The sequence below is a fragment of the Arachis stenosperma genome, chromosome 2, assembly GCF_014773155.1.
Source record: "Arachis stenosperma cultivar V10309 chromosome 2, arast.V10309.gnm1.PFL2, whole genome shotgun sequence".
NCBI classification, from domain to species: domain Eukaryota; kingdom Viridiplantae; phylum Streptophyta; class Magnoliopsida; order Fabales; family Fabaceae; genus Arachis; species Arachis stenosperma.
In genome coordinates this window covers 73813203-73830748 of record NC_080378.1, presented here as the reverse complement: position 1 = coordinate 73830748, position 17546 = coordinate 73813203, and the positions used below count along the sequence as shown (strand labels likewise).

At 37.3% G+C, this 17546-nt stretch overlaps 2 non-coding genes across 2 annotated transcripts; both read right to left on the bottom strand.

Moving 5' to 3' along the window:
- Positions 1-12047: 12047 nt before the first annotated feature.
- LOC130964385 (small nucleolar RNA R71) lies at positions 12048-12155 on the bottom strand. The gene has a single exon (XR_009080482.1). It is a non-coding gene; the product is annotated as a small nucleolar RNA R71 (small nucleolar RNA).
- Positions 12156-16691: 4536 nt separating this feature from the next.
- Positions 16692-16799, bottom strand: LOC130964443 (small nucleolar RNA R71). The gene has a single exon (XR_009080538.1). It is a non-coding gene; the product is annotated as a small nucleolar RNA R71 (small nucleolar RNA).
- Between the last annotated feature and the right edge of the window lie 747 nt (positions 16800-17546).

The following is a 17546-nucleotide window of genomic DNA, read 5'->3' as shown; positions in this document are numbered from 1 at the left end:
GAGGACGGGAGGTAGCCATTGACGCCGGTGAAACCCAACATACATCTTACCATGGAAAGGAGTATGAAGGATTGGATGAATGTAGTAGGAAAGCAGAGATTCAAGAGGGATGAAGCATCTCCATACGCTTATCTGAAATTCCCACCAATGAATTACATAAGTATCTCTATTTTTATTTAATGTTTTATTTATCTTTTAATTATGAAAACTCCATCCATAACCCATTTGAATCCGCCTGACTGAGATTTACAAGGTGACGATAGCTTGCTTCAAGCCGACAATCTCCGTGGGATCGACCCTTACTCACGTAAGGTTTATTACTTGGACGACCCAGTGCACTAGCTGGTTAGTTGTGCGAAGTTGTGAAAAAGAGTTGAGATTACAATTGTGCGTACCAAGTTGTTGGTGCCATTGTGTATCACAATTTCGTGCACCAAGTTTTTGGCGCCGTTGCCGGGGATTGTTCGAGTTTGGACAACTAACGGTTCATCTTGTTGCTCAGATTAGGTAATTTTTATTTTCTTTTCAAAAAGTTTTCAAAAATCTTTCAAAAGTTTTTTATTTGTTTTCGTTTTTCCAAAAAAGATATTTAAAAAAAAATCCAAGAAAAAAATTCATAAAATTATAAAAACTCAAAAATATTTCATGGTTCTTGTTTGAATCTAAGGACAAATTTTATGTTTGGTGTCAATTGCATGATTTTAATTGTCTTGCAATTTTCGAAACACATGCATTGTGTTCTTGATGATCTTCAAGTCATTCTTGATGATTTGCCTTGTTTGATCTTCATGATTTATTGATTTGCACTGCATGATGTTCTATGGTGCACGAAATTGTGATTCATATGTTATTGCATTTTGTAAAATTCATTGCTTTTTATTTCCCTGGCAATGGCGCCAAAAACTGGTGCCAATACCATGGTTCACAACTTCGCACAACTAACCAGCAAGTACACTGGGTCGTCCAAGTAATACCTTACGTGAGTAAGGGTCGATCCCACAGAGATTGTTGGTATGAAGCAAGCTATGGTCACCTTGTAAATCTTAGTCAGGCGGATTGTAATTGATTATGGATTTTCGAATAATAATAAATAATAAACAGGAAATAAAGATAAATAACATAGGATAGAAATACTTATGTAAATTAATGGTGGGAATTTCAGATAAGCGTATGGAGATACTGTGCCCTTTCTTTTTCTACTTTCCTACTTCTTCCTTCATTCCTTCTTACTCCTTTCCATGGCAAGCTGTATGTAGGGCATCACCGTTGTCAATGGCTACATCCCATCCTCTCAGTGAAAATGGTCCAAATGCTCTGTCACAGCACGGCTAATCATCTATCGGTTCTAAATCAGGTTGGAATAGAATTCCTTGATTCTTTTGCGTCTGTCACTAACGCCCAGCCTTCAGGAGTTTGAAGCTCGTCACAGTCATTCAATCCCGGAGACTTACTCGGAATACCACAGACAAGGTTATACTTTCTGGAATCCCATGAATGCCGCCATCAATTCTAGCTTATACCACGAAGATTCTGATTAAGGAATCCAAGAGATACGCGCCCGACCTAAGGTAGAACGAAAGTGGTTGTCAGTCACGTGCGTTCATAGGTGAGAATGATGATGAGTGTCACGGATCATCACATTCATCAAGTTAAAGTGCAACGAATATCTTAGAATATGAATAAAGAGAATTGAATAGAAAATAGTAGTAATTGCATTAAAACTTGAGGTACAGCAGAGCTCCACACCCTTAATCTTGGTGTGTAGAAACTCCACCGTTGAAAATACATAAGTGAAAGGTTCAGGCATGGCCGAATGGCCAGCCCCCATGAAGGTCTAAGGACTAGGTGTCCAGAGATATCTAATACACTAGTAAAAAGTTCTATTTATAATAAGCTAGCTACTAGGGTTTACATGAGTAAGTAATTGATGCAGAAATCCACTTCCGCGGCCCACTTGGTGTATGTTTGGGCTGAGCTTGATCTATCCACGAGCTGAGACTTTTATTGGAGTTGAACACCAAGTTGTAACGTGTTTTGGGCGTTCAACTCCGAGTCGTGACGTGTTTCTGGCGTTTTACTCCAGACAGCAACATGGAACTGGCGTTGAGCGCCAGTTTACGTCATCAATTTCCGAATAAAGTATGAACTATTATATATTGCTGGAAAGCTTTGGATGTCTATTTTCCAACGCCGTTGAGAGCGCGTCATTTGGAGTTCTGTAGCTCCAGAAAATTTATTTCGAGTGCAGGGAGGTCAGATTCCAACAGCATCAGCAGTCCTTTGTCAGCCTCCTATCAGAGTTTTGCTCAAGTCCCTCAATTTCAGCCAGAAATTACCTGAATTCATAGAAAAACACACAAACTCATAGTAAAGTCCAGAAATGTGAATTTAACATAAAAACTAATGAAAACATCACTAAAAGTAGCTTGAACCTATTAAAAACTACCTAAAAACAATGCCAAAAAGCGTATAAATTATCCGCTCATCACAACACCAAACTTAAATTGTTGCTTGTCCCCAATCAACTGAAAATCAATTAGGATAAAAAGAAGAGAACATACTATAAATTCAAAAATATCAATGAATATTAATTCTAATTAGATGAGCGGGACTTGTAGCTTTTTGCTTCTGAACAGTTTTGGCATCTCACTTTATCCCTTGAAGTTTATAATGATTAGCATCTCTAGGAACTTAGAATTTCAGATAGTGTTATTGATTCTCCTAGTTAAGTTTGTTGATTCTTGATCACAGCTACTTTTATGAGTCTTGGCCGTGGCCCTAAGCACTTTGTTTTCCAGTATTACCACCGGATACATAAATGCCACAGACACATAACTGGGTGAACCTTTTCAGATTGTGACTCAGCTTTGCTAGAGTCCCCAGTTAGTGGTGTCCAGAGCTCTTAAGCACACTCTTTTTGCTTTGGATCACGACTTTAACCACTCAGTCTCAAGTTTTTCACTTGGACCTGCATGCCACAAGCACATGGTTAGGGACAGCTTAATTTAGCCGCTTAGGCCTGGATTTTATTTCCTTGGGCCCTCCTATCCATTGATGCTCAAAGCCTTGGATCCTTTTTACCCTTGCCTTTTGGTTTTAAGGGCTATTGGCTTTTTCTGCTTGCTTTTTCTTTTTCTTTCTAATTTTTTTTTCGCAAGCTTTTTCTTTTTCACTGCTTTTTCTTGCTTCAACAATCAATTTTATGATTTTTCAGATCATCAATAACATTTCTCTTTGTTCATCATTCTTTCAAGAGCCAACAGTTTTAACATTCATAAACAACAAGATCAAAATTATGCACTGTTCAAGCATTCATTCAGAAAACAAAAAGTATTGTCACCACATCAATATAATTAAACTAAATTCAAGGATAAATTCGAAATTCATGTACTTCTTGTTCTTTTGAATTAGAAACATTTTTCATTTAAGAAAGGTGAAGGATTAATGGAATTATTCATAGCTTTAAGACATAGTTACTAAACACTAATGATCATGAAGTAGAGACACAAAACATAGATAAACATATAATATAAAAACCGAACAGCAGAAAAGTAAGAACAAGGAATAAATCCACCTTAGTGGCGTCTTCTTCTTGAAGGACAAACAATGTCCTTAAGCTCCTCTATGTCCCTTCCTTGCCTTTGTTGCTCCTCCCTCATTGCTCTTTGATCTTCTCTTATTTCATGGAGAATGATGGAGTGCTCTTGATGTTCCACCCTTAGTTGCTTTCAATAGTTGTGGAGGAAAATGTATCCCCTAAGGTATCTCAGGGATCACTTGATTTGCAGTCAAATACTCTTCTACTGAGTTATGGACCCTTGAGATGAATCTCTCCATCTCCCATGATTTGGAGGTGGAAGCTTTTGTTTTCCCTTTTCTCTTCTCTTTTTTTTTTTTTTGAGGTTTCTCTGGCCTTAGGTGCCATCAATGGTTATGGAAAAGCAAAAAAGCTATGCTTTTACCACACCAAACTTAGAATGTTGCTCGCCCTCGAGCAAAAGAAGAAAGAATAGAAGAAGAAGAAGAAGATATGGAGGAGAGGGAGAGATGGTTGTGTTTCAGCCATGTAGGGTGGGTTTGGGTGGGGAGGATGAATGGATGTGAGTGGTGAATGGGGTAATTGGGAAGAGAGATTGAAGTTGTTGGGAAGTGTGTTTTGGGGAAGAGTGTTGTAGGATTAGGAGGTAAGGTGGGAATATGTTAGGTGGGGATCCTGTGGGGTCCACAGATCCTGAGGTGATCCTGTGGGGTCCACAGATCCTGAGGTGTCAAGGATTTACATCCCTGCACCGATTAGGCATGTAAAATGCCTTTGCACACCATTCTGGCGTTTAAACGCCGAGATGATGCACACTCTGGGCGTTCAACGCCCATGTGTAGCATATTTCTGGCGTTGAACGCTAGTTCCATGCTTGTTACTGGCGTTCAGCGCCAGCTTTCCTAAAAGCACATTCCTGGCGTTCAAACGCTAGAATGTTGCTTGTTTCTGGCGTTCAGCGCCAGATTCATGCTCTGTTCTGGCGTTGAACGCCAGCCAGATGCTCCTTACTGCCGTTGAACGCCAGTATGTCCTCCCTCCAGGGTGTGATTTTTCTTCTGCTGTTTTTGATTCTATTTTTAATTTTTATATTTTTTTCGTGACTCCACATGATCATGTACCTAATAAAACACAAAATAACAATAAAATAAAAATTAGATAAATAAAAATTGGGTTGCCTCCCAACAAGCGCTCTTTTAATGTCATTAGCTTGACAGTGGGCTCTCATGGAGGCACAAAGGTGATCAGGTCAATGTTGTAAAACTCCCAACACCAAACTTAGAGTTTGGACATGGGGTCTTAACACCAAACTTAGTGTTTGGTTGTGGCCTCCCAACACCAAACTTAGAGTTTGACTGTGGGGGCTCTGGTTGACTCTGTACTGAGAGAAGCTCTTCATGCTTACTCTCCTTTGTCACAGAGGGATGGCCATGTGCCTTAAACACAAGGTAGTCCCCATTCAATTGAAGGACTAATTCACCTCTGTTAACATCTATCACAGCTCCTGCTGTGGCTAGGAAAGGTCTTCCAAGGATGATGCACTCATCCTCTTCCTTCCTAGTGTCTAAGATTATGAAATCAGCAGGGATGTAAAGGCCTTCAACCTTTACTAACACGTCCTCCACTAATCCATAAGTTTGTCTTAATGACTTGTCTGCCAATTGTAATGAGAACAAGGCAGGTTGTACCTCAATGATCCCTAGCTTCTTCATTACAGAGAATGACATAAGATTTATCCCTGACCCCAGATCACATAGAGCTTTTTCAAAGGTCATGGTGCCTATGGTACAAGGTATTAAGAACTTGCCATGATCTTGTCTCTTTTGAGGTAAAATTTACTGAATCCAAGTATCTAGTTCACTAATGAGCAAGGGAGGTTCACTTTCCCAAGTCTCATTACCAAACAACTTGGCATTCAGCTTCATGATAGCTCCTAAATATTGAGCAACTTGCTCTCCAGAGGAAGAATAGTCTTCAGAGGAAGAATAGTCTTCAGAGCTCATGAATGATAGAAGGAGATTTAATAGAATCTCTATGGTCTCTATATGAGCCTCAGATTCCTTTGGATCTTTAATAGGAAACTCCTTCTTGCTTGAAAGACGTCCCAAGAGGTCTTCCTTACTAAGATTTTCGTCCTTCTTCTCTCTTGTGCATTCGGCCATATTGATCACATCAATGGCCTTACACTCTCCTTTTGGATTCTCTTCTGTATTGCTTGGGAGAATGCTGGGAGGAGTTTCAATGACTTTCTTACTCAGCTGGCCCACTTGTGCCTCCAGATTTCTGATGGAGGATCTTGTTTCACTCATGAAACTAAAAGTGGCTTTTGACAGATCAGAGACTAAGTTTGCTAAATTAGAGGGGCTCTGTTCAGAATTCTCTGTCTGTTGGTGAGAAGATGATGGAAAAGGCTTGTTATTACTGAGCCTATTTCTTCCACCATTATTAAAGCCTTGTTGAGGCTTTTGTTGATCCTTCCATGAGAAATTTGGATGATTTCTCCATAATGAGTTATAGGTGTTTCCATAAGGTTCACCCATGTAATTTACCTCTGCTATTGCAGGGTTCTCAGGATCATAAGCTTCTTCAGAAGCTGCCTCTTTAGTACTGTTGGATGCATTTTGCCATCCATTCAGACTTTGAGAAATCATGTTAACTTGCTGAGTCAACACTTTGTTCTGAGCCAATATGGCATTCAGAGCATCAATTTCAAGAACTCCCTTCCTCTGAGGCGTCCCATTATTCACGAAATTCCTCTCAGAAGTGTACATGAATTGGTTATTTGCAACCATGTCAATAAGTTCTTGAGCTTCTGCAGGCATTTTCTTTAGGTGAATGGATCCACCTGCAGAATGGTCTAGTGATATTTTCGAAAACTCAGATAGACCATAATAGAATATATCTAATATGGTCCATTCTAAAAACATGTCAGATGGACACCTTTTGGTCAGCTGCTTGTATCTTTCCCAAGCTTCATAGAGGGATTCACCATCCTTTTGTTTGAAGGTCTGAACATCCACTCTAAGCTTGCTCAGCTTTTGAGGAGGAAAGAATTTATCCAAGAAAGCCGTGACCAGCTTTTCCCAGGAGTCCAGGCTATCTTTAGGTTGTGAGTCCAACCATGTTCTAGCTCTGTCTCTTACAGCAAAAGGGAAAAGCATGAACCTGTAGACTTCAGGATCTACTCCATTTGTCTTAACAGTCTCACAAATCTGCAAGAATTCAGTTAAAAACTGGTAAGGATCTTCAGATGGAAGTCCATAAAACTTGCAGTTCTGTTGCATTAAGGCAACTAGTTGAGGTTTAAGCTCAAAATTGTTGGCTCCAATGGCAGGAATGGAGATGCTTCTTCCATCAAATTTGGACGTTGGTTTTGTGAAGTCACCAAGCATTCTCCTTGCATTATTGTTGTTGGGTTCGGCTGCCATCTCCTTCTCTTGTTCGAAAATTTCTGAAAGGTTGTTTCTGGATTGTTGTAATTTAGCTTCTCTTAGTTTCCTCTTCAGAGTCCTTTCAGGTTCTGGATTAATTTCAACAAGAGTGCCTTTTTCCTTGTTCCTGCTCATATGAAAGAGAAGAAAACAAGAAAAGAAGAGGAATCCTCTATGTCACAGTATAGAGATTCCTTTATGTTAGTAAAAGAAGAAGAGAATAGAAGAAGGAAGAGTGAAGAATCCAAACACAGTGAGAGGAGTGAGTTCGGATTGTTGGATGAAGAGAGGTGAAGAGAAGTGTTAGTAAATAAATAATTAAATAGAATAAGAAAAGAGAGGGAGAATTTGAAAATTAATTTTGAAAAGGAGTTAGTAATTTTTGAAAATTAAAGATAAGATATGATTAAAATTAAAATTTAAAACAATTCAAAAGAATTTTTAAAAAAGGGATGAGATATTTTCGAAAATTAGAGAGGGAAAGGTAGTTAGGTGGTTTTGAAAAAGATAAGAAACAAACAAAAAGTCAAATAGTTAGTTGAAGAAGATATTAAAATCAAATTTGAAAAGATAAGAAGGTAAGAAGATAAGATATTTTAAAATCAAATTTTTGAAAAAGATAAAATTTTGAAAAAGAAGTGATAAAAAGATAAGATAAAAAAGATATGGTTAGAAAAAGATTTTATTTTTAAAATTAAAATTAATTACTTAACTAACAAGAAACTACAAGATGTGATTCTAGAATTCAAAGATTGAACCTTTCTTAACAAGAAAGTAACAAACTTCAAATTTTTGAATCAATCATTTTACTTGTTAGTGTAATTTCGAAAATTTGATATAAAGATAAGAAAAAGATTTTGAAAATAATTTGAAAAAGAATTTTTGAATTTTTTGAAAAAGAGGAAAAATTGGAAAAGATATGATTTTTGAAAAAGATTTTGAAAAGATAAGATTTTTAAATTTTTGAAAATTTGACTTGACTTGTAAGAAACAACTAATTTTGAAAATTTTTTACTAAGTCAACTCAAATTTTCGAAAATTATGAGAAAAATAAGGAAAAGATAATTTTTTTTTATTTTTGAATTTTTTATTATGAGAGAGAAAAACACAATTATGACCCAAAACTTAAAAATTTTGGATCAAAACATACACATGATGCATGCAAGAACACTATGAATGTCAAGATGAACACCAAGAACACTTTGAAGATCATGATGAACATCAAGAACATATTTTTGAAAAAATTTTGATGCAAAGAAGACATGCAAGACACCAAACTTAGAAATCTTTAATGCATGGACTCTAACAAACAAAAAATGCATATGAAAAACAAGAAAATACACCAAACAAGAAAACATCAAGATCAAACAAGAGGACTTACCAAGAACAACTTGAAGATCATGAAGAACACTATGAATGCATGAATTTTTTGAAAAATGCAAGAAAAATTTTTAAAGCATGCAATTGACACCGAACTTAAAGATTGACTCAAGACTCAAACAAGAAACACAAAATATTTTTTATTTTTATGATTTTATTAATTTTTTGGATTTTTATTAATTTTTTCGAAAATATTTTTGAAAAAAAAAACAAAAAAGAAAAGAAAAATTTTGAAAAAGATTTTTGAAAAGAAAATTACCTAATCTGAGCAACAAGATAAACCGTCAGTTGTTCAAACTCAACAATCCCCAGCAACGGCACCAAAAACTTGGCGCACGAAATTGTGATTCATATGTTATTGCATTTTGTAAAATTCATTGCTTTTTCTTTCCCTGGCAATGGCGCCAAAAACTGGTGCCAATACCATGGTTCACAACTTCGCACAACTAACCAGCAAGTGCACTGGGTCGTCCAAGTAATACCTTACGTGAGTAAGGGTCGATCCCACAAAGATTGTTGGTATGAAGCAAGCTATGGTCACCTTGTAAATCTCAGTCAGGTGGATTGTAATTGATTATGGATTTTTGAATAATAATAAATAATAAACAGGAAATAAAGATAAATAACATAGGATAGAAATACTTATGTAAATTAATGGTGGGAATTTCAGATAAGCGTATGGAGATACTGTGCCCTTTCTTTTTCTACTTTCCTACTTCTTCCTTTATTCCTTCTTACTCCTTTCCATGGCAAGCTGTATGTAGGGCATCACCTTTATCAATGGCTACATCCCATCCTCTCAGTGAAAATGGTCCAAATGCTCTGTCACAGCACGGCTAATCATCTGTCGGTTCTCAATCAGGTTGGAATAGAATCCCTTGATTCTTTTGCGTCTGTCACTAACGCCCAGCCTTCAGGAGTTTGAAGCTTGTCACAGTCATTCAATCCTGGAATCCTACTGGGAATATCACAGACAAGGTTAGACTTTCCGGATTCCCATGAATGCCGCCATCAATTCTAGCTTATACCACAAAGATTCTGATTAAGGAATCCAAGAGATACGCGCCCGGCCCAAGGTAGAACGAAAGTGGTTGTCAGTCACGCGCGTTCATAGGTGAGAATGATGATGAGTGTCACGGATCATCACATTCATCAAGTTGAAGTGCAACGAATATCTTAGAATAGGAATAAAGAGAATTGAATAGAAAATAGTAGTAATTGCATTAAAACTTGAGGTACAGCAGAGCTCCACACCCTTAATCTATGGTGTGTAGAAACTCCACCGTTGAAAATACATAAGTGAAAGGTTCAAGCATGGCCGAATGGCCAGCCCCCATGAAGGTCTAAGGACTAGGCGTCCAGAGATATCTAATACACTAGTAAAAAGTTCTATTTATAATAAGCTAGCTACTAGGGTTTACATGAGTAAGTAATTGATGCATAATCCACTTTCGGGGCCCACTTGGTGTATGTTTGGGCTGAGCTTGATCTATCCACGAGCTGAGGCTTTTATTGGAGTTGAACGCCAAGTTGTAACGTGTTTTGGGCGTTCAACTCCGGGTCGTGACGTGTTTCTGGCGTTTTACTCCAGACAACAACATGGAACTGGCGTTGAGCGCCAGTTTACGTCATCAATTTCCGAATAAAGTATGAACTTTTATATATTGCTGGAAAGCTCTGGATGTCTATTTTCCAACGCCGTTGAGAGAGCGCTATTTGGAGTTCTGTAGCTCCAGAAAATCCATTTCGAGTACAGGGAGGTCAGATTCCAACAGCATCAGCAGTCCTTTGTCAGCCTCCTATTAGAGTTTTGCTCAAGTCCCTCAATTTCAGCCAGAAATTACCTCAAATCACAGAAAAACACACAAACTCATAGTAAAGTCCAGAAATGTGAATTTAACATAAAAACTAATGAAAACATCCCTAAAAGTAGCTTGAACCTATTAAAAACTACCTAAAAACAATGCCAAAAAGCGTATAAATTATCCGCTCATCATTCTACATATGCATTCTTGCATTCATATGGCCCAAACATGAGAAAGTTCTAAGTTTGGTGTCCTCCATGTTTTCTTTCATTAAGAAAACTGAGTTCTTGATGTTCATCTTGATCTTCAAGATTGTTCTTGGTGTTCATCTTGACGTTCATAATGTTCTTGCATATATCTTTTGTTTTGATCCAAGAATTATATGTTTTGACTCATTTTGTTGTTTTTCAAAATTGAAAACATATCTTCTTGAATAAAGAATTTAGCAAAATGAAGATCCAAGAAAATAAAGCGGAGGAATTACAGAGAAAAAACTGGGCATTCAAAACGCCCAGTGAGGAAGGAAAACTGGCGTTTAAACGCTAGCCAAGGTACCTAGCTGGGCGTTTAAACGCCGAAACCATGTAGTAATTGGGCGTTAAACGCCCAAAACATGCAGCTCTTGGGCGTTTAACGCCAGGATGACACAAGGAGAGGAATTTTGTTTTCAAATAAAATCTTTTTCAAATCTTCATACTTTTTTTTCTCAAAATCAAATCTTTTTCAAATCAAATATTTTCAATCATATCTTTTTCAAAAATCATATCTTTTCAAACATATCTTTTTCAAAAATCAAATCTTTTCCTTATATTTTCAAAAATCTTGATTAAAAAATTTCAAGTTTGTTACTTTCTTGTTAAGAGAGATTCCATATTTGAAATTTAGAATCATATCTTTTAGTTTCTTGTTAATCAAGTCATTAATTTTAAAAATCAAATCTTTTTAATTTGTTTTTCAAAAATATCTTTTTCAAATCATATCTTCTTTTTAAAAATCCTTGATTTCAAAATCTTGCTCTAACTTCTTATCTTTTTCAAATTTATTTCTTATCTTTTTTAAAACCACCTTTTCACTCTTAATTTTCGAAAAACATTAATTTTTTTAAATCCCTTTTAATTAACTAATTATTTTAAAATTTAATTTTCGAAAATTTTTTCCCCTCTCTCATCTTTTTCTATTTAAACGCTAAGATTTCTCCTCCATTGTCAATTCGACTCCATCTCCCTTTGAGTGTTTGAATTCTTTCTTACATACATCATCTTTCCATTCTTGTTTTCCTCTAACACCTCAAGGAATCTCTATACTGTGACATAGAGGATTCCATATTTTCTTTGTTTTCTTCTCTTTCATATGAGCAGGAACAAAGATAAAGGCATACTTGTTGAAGCTGATCCTGAACCTGAAAGGACTCTGAAGAGGAAGCTAAGAGCAGCTAAAGCACAAAACTCTAAAGAGGACCTCACTAAAATTTTTGAAAAGGAAGCAGCAAAAGAAACAATTATGGCCGAACCAAACAACAACGTAAGGAAGATGCTTGGTGATTTTACTACACCAACTTCCAACTTCTATGGAAGAAGCATCTCAATCCCTGCCATAGGAGCAAACAATTTTGAGCTAAAGCCTCAATTAGTTTCTCTACTGCAACAGAACTGCAAGTTTCATGGACTTCTATCAAAAGACCCTTATTAGTTTTAAACTGAGTTCTTGCAGATCTGTGATACTGTTAAGGCCAATGGAGTTGATCCTGAAGTCTACAAGCTTATGCTTTTCCCTTTTTCTATAAGAGACAAAGCTAGAACATGATTGGACTCACAACCTAGAGATAGCCTGGACTCTTGGGATAAGCTGGTCACAGCTCTCTTAGCCAAGTTCTTTCCTCCTTAAAAGCTGAGCAAGCTTAGAGTGGATGTTCAGACCTTCAAACAAAAAGATGGTGAGTCCCTTTATGAAGCTTGGGAAAGATACAAGCAACTGACCAAAAAGTGTCCTTCTGACATGCTTTCAGAATGGACCACATTAGATATATTTTATGATGGTCTATCTGAATTTTCCAAGATATCACTGGACCACTCTGTAGGTGGATCCATTCACCTAAAGAAAATGTCTGCTGATGAGCGGATATTTTATACGCTTTTTGGGGGTAATTTCATATAAATTTTAGCATGTTTTAATTAGTTTTTAATAGAATTTTATTAGTTTTTAAGCAAAAATCATATTTCTGGACTTTACTATTAGTTTGTGTGTTTTTCTGTGATTTCAGGTATTTTCTGCCTGAAATTGAGGGAGCTGAGCAAAAATATGATTAAGGCTGAAAAAGGATTGCTGATGCTGTTGGATTCTGACCTCCCTGCACTCGGAATGGATTTTTTGGAGCTACAGGAATCCAATTGGCGCGTTCTATCAATTGGGTTGGAAAGTAGGCATCCAGGGCTTTCCAGCAATATATAATAGTCCATATTTTGCGTAAAGATAGACGACGTAAACTGGCATTCAACGCTAGTTCCATGTTGTAGTCTGGCGTCCAGCGCCAGAAACAGGTTACAAGTTGGAGTTCAACGCCAAAAACATGTTACAACCTGGCGTTAAACTCCAGAAACAGCCCAGGCACGTGAGAAGCTTAAGTCTCAGCCCCAGCACACACCAAGTGGGCCCCAGAAGTGGATTTCTGCACCAATTATCTTAGTTTACTCATTTTCTGTAAACCTAGGTTACTAGTTTAGTATTTAAACAACTTTTAGAGACTTATTTTGGAACTCATGACATTTTTAGATCTGAACTTTATACTCTTTGACGGCATGAGTCTCTAAACTCCATTGTTGGGGGTGAGGAGCTCTGCAGCGTCTCGATGAATTAATGCAATTATTTCTATTTTTCCATTCAAACATGCGTGTTCCTATCTAAGATATTCATTTGCGCTTAACTATGGAAAAGGTGGTGATCCGTGACACTCATCACCTTCCTCAATCCATGAACGTGTGCCTGACAACACCTCCGTTCTACATCAGATTGAATGAGTATCTCTTAGATTCCTTAATCAGAATCTTCGTGGTATAAGCTAGAATTGATGGCGGCATTCATAAGAATCCGAAAAGTCTAAACCTTGTCTGTGGTATTCCGAGTAGGTGATGAGCGGATAATTTGTACACTTTTTGGCATTGTTTTTAGTATGTTCTTAGTATCTTTTAGTTAGTTTTTAGTATATTTTTATTAGTTTTTAATTAAAATCACTTTTCTGGACTTTACTATGAGTTTGTGTGTTTTTTTGTGATTTCAGGTATTTTCTGGCTGAAATTGAGGGATCTGAGCAAAAATCTGATCCAGAGACTCAAAAGGACTTTGGTAGCTATCTTCGTTTTATGCTATCTTAGATCATTGGGAGGCTGGCCATTCGGCCATGCCTAGACCTTATGCTTATGTATTTTCAACGGTGGAGTTTCTACACACCATAGATTAAGGTGTGGAGCTCTGCTGTACCTCGAGTATTAATGCAATTACTATTGTTCTTCTATTCAAATCCGCTTGTTCTTTGTCCAAGATATCACTTGTTCTTCAACTTGATGAATGTGATGATTGACGCCCATCATCATTCTCACCTATGAACAAGGTGACTGACAACCATTCTTGTTCTACAAGCATCTGAGGCTTAGTGAATATCTCTTGGATTCTTTAACCGGAATCTTCGTGGTATAGGCGAGAACTGATGGCAGCATTCAAGAGAATCCGGAAGGTCTAACCTTGTCTGTGGTATTCTGAGTAGGATTCAATGACTGAATGACTGTGACGTGCTTCAAACTCCTGAGGGCGGGGCGTTAGTGACAGACGCAAAAGAATCACTGGATTCTATTCCGGCCTGATTGAGAACCGACAGATGAATTCCGCTATGCTGTGACAGAGCATATGCAATCGCTTTCACTGAGAGGATGGGAGGTAGCCACTGACAATGGTGAAACCCTTGCTTAAGCTTGCCATGGAAAGGAGTAAGAAGGATTGGATGAAGGCAGTAGGAAAGCAGAGAGACGGAAGGGGAAGGCATCTTCATGCGCTTATCTGAAGTTCCTACCAATGAATTACATAAGTATCACTATCTTTATCTTTTATGTTATTTTCGTTCATCATCATATACATCTGAGTTTACCTGACTAAGATTTACAAGATGACCATAGCTTGCTTCAATACTAACAATCTCCGTGGGATCGACCCTTACTCACGTAAGGTATTACTTGGACGACCCAGTGCACTTGCTGGTTAGTTGTGCGAAGTTGTGTAATGCCATGGTATTGAGCTACCACGTTTTTGGAGCCATTACCGGGGATTATGAGAGTTGTGAAAAAGTATTGTTCACAATTTCGCGCACCAAGTTTTTGGCGCCGTTGCCGGGGATTGTTCTAGTTTGGACAACTGACGGTTCATCTTGTTGCTTAGATTAGGTATTTATTTTTTTTCGAAATTCTTGAAGATGAATTCTAGAGTTTCATGATGATTTGTTGAAATCTGGCTGGCTGAGAAGCCATGTCTAATCTGATTGGACCGAGGTTTCAACTTATCACCACAAGAGCTTGTTGATTTTCATCAAATTTTGCTTTTGGAGCAGTGATCTGCTAAGGCTTGGCTGGCCTTTGGCCATGTCTAGTGTTTTGGACCGAAGCTTTCTTTGAAAGCTTGGCTGGCTGTGAAGCCATGTCTAATTCCTGGACCGGAGTCTTAGACTAGCATTGCACTGATTCCTGGAATTCTCATTAAGAATTTTGATATTTTTTTTTACTCAATTTTCGAAAAACACAAAAAAATTACAAAATCATAAAATTCAAAAATATTTCTTGTTTGAGTCTAGTAAGTTTGGTGTCAATTGCATGCATTCATATGTCTTAGTGATCTTCAAGATGTTCTTGATGATTTACTTGCTCTGATCTTTGAATTCTATTGACTTGAGTGTCTTGTGTGTCTCATGAGCATTTTCATTTTGTTAGTGTCAGTAGTATACAAACTGCTAAGTTTGGTGTCTTGCATGCATTGTTATTTGATTCTTGTTGCATTTTGATTATTAAAAATCCAAAAATATTTTTAATTTGTGTCTTTTCAAGTCAATGATACAAAGAATTGAAGATTCAGAACATACTGCAGAGGAATTATACAGAAAAAGCTGAGCATTCAAAAAATGCCCAGTGAAGAAGACAGACTGGCGTTTAAACGCCAGCCAGGGTACCTGGTTGGGCGTTTAACGCCCAAAGAGGTAGCATTTTGGGCGTTAAACGCCAGAATGTATACCATTCTGGGCGTTTAACGCCAGGATGGTGCTAGGAGGAAGAATTTTGTTTCAAATCAATTTTTTTTTCAAGTTTTCAAAGTTTTTCAAAATCAAATCTTTTTCAAATCATATCTTTTCAATCAAATGTTTTCAAATTCAATTTCTTTCCTTTTTCAAAGATACTTCCTAACAATTAATGATTTGATTGAACATCTCAAATTTGTTACCTTTTCTGTTGAGGAAGGTTTTATGTTTGAATCATATCTTTTCTTGTTAGGCAAGTCACTAATTTTCAAAATCAAATCTTTTAAAATAATTTTCAAAACATATCTTTTAAAATTGTTTTCAAATCATATCTTCTCAATCACATCTTTTTAAAACTAATCATATCTTCTTAACCTCATCTTTTCCAAAATAAGTTTCAATCAAATCTTTTTGATTACTAAACTCCTTTTTCAAAAATCACTTGATTTCTTTCTTACTTTTATTTTCGAAAATCAATTAAGTATTTTTCAAAATGTTTTCAAAATCTTTTTAATTGAATTTTCGAAAATCCTCTTCCCTCCTCCCACATCCTGCTATTTATGGAGTACTACTCCTTCTCAATGCACAATTCGAACCTTATCTAATTAAAGTTTGAATTCTTCTTCTCCTTCTTCTCTCTTATTTTCTTTTTCCTCTGACACCTCAAGGAATCTCTATACTGTGACATAGAGTATTCCATATTTTCTTGTTCTCTTCTCTTTCATATGAGCAGGAACAAAGACAAAGGCATTCTTGTTGAAGCTGATCCTGAACCTGAAAGGACCTTGAAGAGAAAGCTAAGAGAAGCCAAAGCACAACTCTCTGTAGAGGACCTGACCGAATTCTTCAAAGAAGAAGAAGACATGGCAGCCGAAAACAACAACAATGCCAACAATGCAAGGAAGGTGCTGGGTGACTTCACTGCACCTACTCCTGATTTCTATGGGAGAAGCATCTCTATCCCTGCCATTGGAGCAAACAACTTTGAGCTTAAGCCTCAATTAGTTTCTCTAATGCAACAGAATTGCAAGTTCCATGGACTTCCAATGGAAGATCCTCATCAGTTCTTAGCTGAATTCTTGCAAATCTGTGACACAGTCAAGACTAATGGGGTTGACCCTGAGGTCTACAGACTGATGCTATTCCCTTTTGCTGTAAGAGACAGAGCTAGAATATGGTTGGATTCTCAACCTAAAGAAAGCCTAGACTCTTGGGAAAAGCTAGTCAATGCCTTCTTGGCAAAGTTCTTTCCACCTCAAAGATGGAGTAAGCTTAGAGTGGAAGTCCAAACCTTCAGACAGAAGGATGGAGAATCCCTCTATGAAGCTTGGGAAAGATACAAACAATTAATCAGAAGATGTCCCTCAGACATGCTTTCTGAATGGAGCATCATAGGTATTTTCTATGATGGTCTCTCTGAACTATCCAAGATGTCTTTGGATAGCTCTGCTGGAGGATCTCTTCATCTGAAGAAGACGCCTACAGAGGCTCAGGAACTAATTGAAATGGTTGCAAATAACCAATTCATGTACTCTTCTGAAAGGAATCCTGTGAACAATGGGACTAGTCAGAAGAAAGGAGTTCTTGAGATTGACACTCTGAATGCCATACTGGCTCAGAACAAGATATTGACTCAACAAGTCAATTTAATTTCTCAAAGTCTGTCTGGAATGCAAAATGCACCCGGCAGTACTAAGGAAGCTTCATCTGAGGAAGAAGCTTATGATCCTGAGAATCCTTCAATGGAAGAGGTGAATTACCTAGGAGAACCCTATGGAAACACCTATAATTCTTCATGGAGAAATCACCCAAATTTCTCATGGAAGAATCAAGAGAGACCTCAACAAGGTTTCAATAATAATAATGGTGGAAGAAACAGGTTTAGTACTAACAAGCCTTTTCCATCATCTTCTCAGCAACAGACAGAGAGTTCTAAGCAGAATACCTCTGACTTAGCAACAATGGTCTCTGATCTAATCAAAACCACTCAAAGTTTCATGAATGAAACAAGGTCCTCCATCAGAAATTTGGAAGGACAAGTGGGTCAGCTGAGCAAGAAAGTTACTGAACTCCCTCCTAGTACTCTCCCAAGTAATACAGAAGAAAATCCAAAAGGAGAGTGC